The sequence below is a fragment of the Pipistrellus kuhlii genome, unplaced genomic scaffold, assembly GCF_014108245.1.
Source record: "Pipistrellus kuhlii isolate mPipKuh1 unplaced genomic scaffold, mPipKuh1.p scaffold_m20_p_54, whole genome shotgun sequence".
NCBI classification, from domain to species: domain Eukaryota; kingdom Metazoa; phylum Chordata; class Mammalia; order Chiroptera; family Vespertilionidae; genus Pipistrellus; species Pipistrellus kuhlii.
The window spans coordinates 404,438-410,684 of record NW_023425556.1 but is presented as its reverse complement, the minus strand read 5'-3'; the positions used below and the strand labels follow the sequence as shown (position 1 = coordinate 410,684).

The 6,247-nt window shown below is 39.8% G+C and overlaps 1 non-coding gene across 1 annotated transcript; it reads right to left on the bottom strand.

Moving 5' to 3' along the window:
- Positions 1-5,875: 5,875 nt before the first annotated feature.
- LOC118706744 lies at positions 5,876-5,982 on the bottom strand. Its single transcript, XR_004984115.1, has one exon. It is a non-coding gene; the product is annotated as a U6 spliceosomal RNA (small nuclear RNA).
- Positions 5,983-6,247: the final 265 nt, after the last annotated feature.

The window sequence follows — 6,247 nt, the reverse complement described above, 5'->3', positions numbered from 1 at the left end:
CTTGTAAGTCTAATTCTTTCACCAGGTGGGCGAAGTTTTCTGTCACTATTTCTTTCAATATGTTTTCAGTATCTTGCTCTCTGTCATCTTCTGGGACGCCCATAATTCTGATGTTGGTTCGCTTGAAGTTGTCCCAGAGGTTTCTTACACTATCTTCAACTTTCTGGATTCTCATCTTCTTGCTTCTGTGGAGGAGTGTCCTCTGGCTCTTTGTGTTCCAAATCTTTGACTTAATTCTTGCAATCTTCCATTCTGGTTTTAGGATTCTGTATAATACTTTTGATTTCAGAGAATGTATTCTTTATTTCTTGTTGATCCCTTATTATTTCTAGTTGATCCCGTTTCATATCCTCATAGGTCTTGTTTATTTTATCAGCCTTTTCTAGGGGATTCTTGAAAAATCTTATAAGCGTGGTTTTGAACTCTATATCCAGTTGCTTTTTGTCCTCCATTTCTTTCATTTGTGATCGGTTTCCTTGTCTCGGCATTTCACTGCTTCCCTGAGTTGGTAGGGTGGGAGGATCAGCTGTATCTATGGCAGGAGACAGCCTTATTCGACTAGACTTGGAAAACTGCAAGATCCTCTGTGCTTAGCTTGGATGGGGCAGAGTTTCATGGTGGAGCCTACAGCCTTGGCTTCTGGTTAGTACAGCCCTATGAGATTCCTAAGTCTCAGTGTTCCTCAGTGTCCTTTGGTACTCGCTGCAAGCACCTCTGAGAGAAAGGTGCCCTAGAATTTCGCCCGCTACCAGACAGTCTAATCTCTCCCCCAATGAGCCCGCAACTAGGGTTCAGTGCAGTTGGAAGTGGGGTTAAGAGCAGTCTGGAGCTTATATCTTCTTCCCGCTAGGGCAATCCAGTGGCATAGTCAACAGTCTGTCCTCTGTGTGAAATTTGTGTGTCTCCGAGGCTCTGCCTTTCACTGTTCCCCTGAGCTTCCGCCTTACAGCCCAGATTCCCTCTGTATGTGTCTGGGTCCCCAGGGTCTCGCTCAGAACTGGGGTTCAGCACAGTCAGGAGCTTTTATCTCCTTCTGCTAGGGAATGCCAGCCAGGCACTCAGCCGCCCCTCCTCTCTGGCTCTGTCCTCTCCGCGCACGCAACGTGTCTCCTTACCTTAGGCTTTTACAGCTCCACTTATTTTCCTTCTGGTTTTCTATTTCCTTCTCATTGTAGAATTTCCAGTCAGTCAACTTTCCTGTAGTTCTGGATAATGTCCACTTTATATTTTAGTTGTATTTCTTAAATTTGTTCTGTGAGGCTGCAATTAGGCGGTTACCTATGCTGCCATCTTGGTTTCTCTTGTCATCAGCTTGTTCTCTCTTATCTGTGCATCTGTTTCTCTCTCATTTCATTTATTAATTTGTTTTGATTTTTAGATTCCACATATAAGTGAAATCATATGATATCTGTCTCTCTCTGTCCAATATTTTCACTTAACACAGTACTCTGTGTCCATCCATGTTGTTGAAAATAGCAAGATTTCACTCTTCTTTATGGCTGAGCAGTATTCCATTTTGTATATGCACCACTTCTTTGTCCATTAATCTATCAATAGACATCTAGTGTGCTTCCAGATCTTGGCTGTTGTAAACAATGCTGAATTCACATAGGAATGCATACTAGTATATCGTTTGTAATTATTGTTTTCATATTCTTTAGGTAAGTACTCAGAAGTGGAATTGCTGGGTTGTGCATAGTATTCCATTTCTAAATTTTGTGGAGCTTCAGTGTTTTCCATGAAGGCTATACTAATTTACAATCCCATCAACAGTGCACAAGGTTGCCTTTTCCTCCGCCATTAATTCTTTAAACAGGTTTTTTTGTCCACTTTCTCTCACTGTTCTCCTTCTCGCACACCCGTGACTTGAATGTTGTTATGTTTAATGTTGTCCCAGATATCACATAAACTATCCTCATTTAAAAAGTGTTTTTTGTTTGTTTGTTTGTGTGTGTGTGTGTGTGTGTGTGTGTGTGTTTTCTGTTATGAATGGATCTCTCCCTACTACAGCTTAATGCATTGAAGGTGAGGTTGCCATGTTGCCATGTCTCGACCTCTCCTCCCTATTTCTCTTATTTGTTGTGCAAGAAGCTACCTTGTCTTCAGCTCACTGACTCATTCTTCTGTATCAACTAATGTGTTATGATTCCTTGTACTGTTTTTTGTTTTTTTGTTTTTCATTTTAGTTATTGTATTTTACAGTTCTAAGTAGTTCTGTTTTATATATTTTTTATGTCTTTGTTGAAGTCCTCACTGAGTTAGTCTATTCTTCTACCGAGTTTGTTGACTACCAGTGTTTGAACTCTTTATTTGGGAGATTGCTTGTCTTGTTTCATTTAGTTTTTTGGGGAGATTTTGTTCTTGTTTTTCATTTGGGACATATTTTTGCCTCCTCATTTTGGCTCTCTCTATATTTGCTTCCATCAATTAGGCAAAGCAACAATCTCTCTGTGTCTTGGAGTGGCCATGTGCAGGAGCTCCTCCTTTGTAAGCTGTGTGTGCTGGGTTTCTTCGTCAGGCCTACTGGAGCTGGAGCTAAAGTCATCCAGAGCATGTGGAATCCTGGCGACAAGCCTCTCTGGGGCTTCTTTGGCAGTGTGCTTGAGGTTGTAGTTGAAGTAGGCTCTAGCCACTGGGATTTCCTGGGCCAAGCTGTGCTGAGGCCTAGCACTGTAAGCCAAGTGAATGTGGGCTGCAGGAAGTCCTGGGGACAGGCTGGACCTGGGCTTCCTTTACAGATTGGCTGAAGCTGTGACTGGAGTGGGCACAGGCTGCAGGAACTAGCCACTTGGGGACTATCTTTGCAGACTGGTTGAATGTAGTAGGAGCTACCTCAGGCCTCAGGTATTCCTGGGGAAAGCTGCACTTGGTTTGAGTACTGTACCTAGGGCATATCTGAGCCACATTCAAGCTTTTCTGGGGTGGCTTTGGCAGGCCACTTGACACTGTAGATGAAGCAGATGGGGTCTGTTGGAGGTACAGGAGAAAATATATGCCTGAACTTCTTAGCCGGCCTGTTGAAGTTGGAGTTGAATTGGATTCAGGCCAAGGGTGGCACCTGCTGCAAGCTGTGCTGGGGCCTGGAGTTGAAGCTGGAGTGGGTGTGAGCCATGGGGTATCCTGGAACAAGCTACACTGGGACCACCATGGCAGGCTGCCTAGAAACTGTAGCTGGAGCAGGCTGCAGGGATATCCTGGGGTAAACCATGTAGGAGCAAGGAGCTGTAGCTGTAGTGGTGATGGGCTGTGCAGATTTTCATGGACAAGTTACAGAGCTAGTGTAGGTCTGGGGCTTGGGGCACACTCTGACATCCTTGTCTCATGGTTAGAGTGTCTGTCTCATTCTCCTGCCCATGTGATCAACAGGAAGGGAGAGGGCTGCAAGTGGCACTATCCAGTGTCTCCAACCATGAAGAGATTTCCCACAATTTCCATCCCATCTGGTAGATGCTTCTAGTGTTAGTAAATGTTTCCTTCCTGTGTAGGTGCCCTGTAACCCACTGTGTGTTGTTTACTGTGCCCCAGGACAGGTGAGTCGGTGTGCAGGCCCTTCAAGTGATCTCTCCCTATTACAGCTTGATGCATTGAAGGTGAGGTTCCCATGATGCCATGACTCCATCTCCACCCCCTCTTCCCTGTTTCTCTTATTTGTTGTGCAGAAGCTGCTGAGTCTCTCCTAGTTTTTTTTTTTTTTTTTTTTTTTTTTTTTTTTTTTTTTTTTTTTTTTTCCAGTGGAATTTCTCTCCGTGTAGGTATACAGTTGAGGTTTTCATGGGAAGAAGTGAGTTCAGAGTCTTCCTAAGCTGTCATCTTGGACCAGAAGCCTTCAGATCCTGCTCTTCATTATTTAAGTTTGTTAATTATCTATGTATATTTACTAAGTGTAACAATATTCCTGTGATAAAGATTAGGAGTAGTTGCAATAAAGAAGACAAGGTCTTTCAATGGGCTGACTATAAAAACTCTGAGAAAAACAATTGCTCCAATCCTGAACTTAACGTTTCACTGGTTCAACAGTGTATAACAAATTACCAACAAATCAGAAATGCTTTAAATGTCAATGTTAAAACAGAACACCAGTTACTAATCCAGTCTGTTAATTTATTACTTATTTTTGCTTTAGTGGAAAAGTGGGTATTTTTATAAATGCCTTTTCAAACTACCATATAATTTATAATGCATAAGAAATGCCTTCAGTGCCCCACAAATTGCACCCAACCCCCTGAAAATACTTCTAATAATAGACTATTAATCTCTGTTATTGCCCTTCATGAATATAGCAGATAGAATTTAACCTATCAAGAAAAATTGGAAGGAATTATTAGCCAAATATTTATTTAAATAGCACTTTTCTGCTTCACCTTGTGACCAATGGTAGCATTGTTATAACCCTTTTCAATAAAAAACCTTTTACTGTACCAGCCTATGATTATCAAATAGTCTCTGCTCAATTAACTCTATAAAATTTGAGTTTGCAATGATAATAAGAGAAAATGTTGCTCTAAATTTCTTTACTTTGGAAATTCAGGCAGTCTTTCAAATCATTCATATATATATATATATATATATATATATATATATATATATATGCCAGATTATTATGCATTTAGATATAATAATAAATAAATAATCTGGCTATTCAGTGTATACACCACAGCTTCTTTGTCCAGTCATCCATCCAAAGACACTTAGGTTGCTTTTCTCACTCTTGTCAGTGCACAGATCTAATCAGGACCTGAATACATGATTCATCTATTCATATGCATACAAGACCTTGTAAACAACAAAACCCCTAATTATTAATTTACAACGAGGATTATAATTGTCATGCAGGTCATACATTATATTTGTCATACAGGATTAGAATTGTCAATGTGAATTACTCATGTTGTCCTGTTCAATACATTCTCTCCTTGCAATGAAGTCACACAGGAAACAAATCTACATCAGCAAATACTATTTTATTCACCCCCTACAAAAGAGTCTGTTATTAAGAGTCCCTATATTCAGCATCTTGTCTCTTCAGTCGGTAGCCAAACATTGGAAGATAAATTATGTAATAAATCATGAAAGGTTGCCTTCTGAGCTTTGAATCAAACAAAGCGAGTTAGATGATCAAAATATTAAGTGCTATCAGTTCAAGGTAGTTGATACATCCTTGCAAGTATAACTGGAAATGCTCAAACTGTGATGGTTAAGATTCTCTATTTCTTATACATTTTTCAACATATTGGGTCACTGTTGGCCTCTGTGGCTCACCATTTTGTATAGTTTAAACTTGCCTATGTCAGCCAAAACCGGTTTGGCTCAATGGATAGAGGGTTGGCCTGCGGACTGAAAGGTCCTGGGTTCGATTCAGGTCAAGGGCATGTACCTTGGTTGCGGGCACATCCCCAGTAGGGGGTGTGCAAGAGGCAGCTGATCAATGATTCTCTCTCATCCATGTTTCTAACTCTCTATCCCTATCCCTTCAACTCTGTAAAAAATCAATAAAAATATTTAAAAGATAATAAATAAATAAATTTGCCTATGTCTGCTCTTACAGATATGTGTTGATCTCAGATTTGAAGGTCAGAACTTAAAAGGAGTAGGAGGCATCTCATAACTAATGCTACATTACTGCTATATCTCTCTCCTGTTGTCATCAGCATCATCAGTTATTATCTGGTCAGGAAAATAGAAATCACCATAGGTATTTCAAGCAATGGTAATTTAATTCAGAGACTTGGTAATGTGTATTGGAAGAGCTAAAAACCACCAAAGGCTCTAGGTAACACCATTTTTCCTTTTGCTTCTCTAGCCTCGGATATGATTGTCTCTTCTATCCTAGGAATTTTATTTTATTTTATTATTTTATTTTATTTTATTTTATTTTCCAAATATGGAATGCTTCATGAATTTGTAGGTCATCCCTGTGCAGGGGCCATGCTAATTTTCTCTGTATCATCCCAATTTCAGTATATATGCTGCTGAAGTGAGCACAGGACTAGGAATTTTAGAGTGGGATGGGAGGTTATGTTTTTATAGTTGAAAAGCTCTGCTAATTTTTATTTTGGCATATATACCCAGCTAATAAACTACTTTTTAAAAAATACGACTGCCATCTATTAAGGGATAAACTGAAACATCTTCAGTTAAAATCAATTTGAACAATAGCATTGATTTACAAAGGCACTGGACATCGTTTAGCAGCTAAATTGAGAGATAAAGATTTCATCATATAATATTAGTTAGTATAAGGATGCTT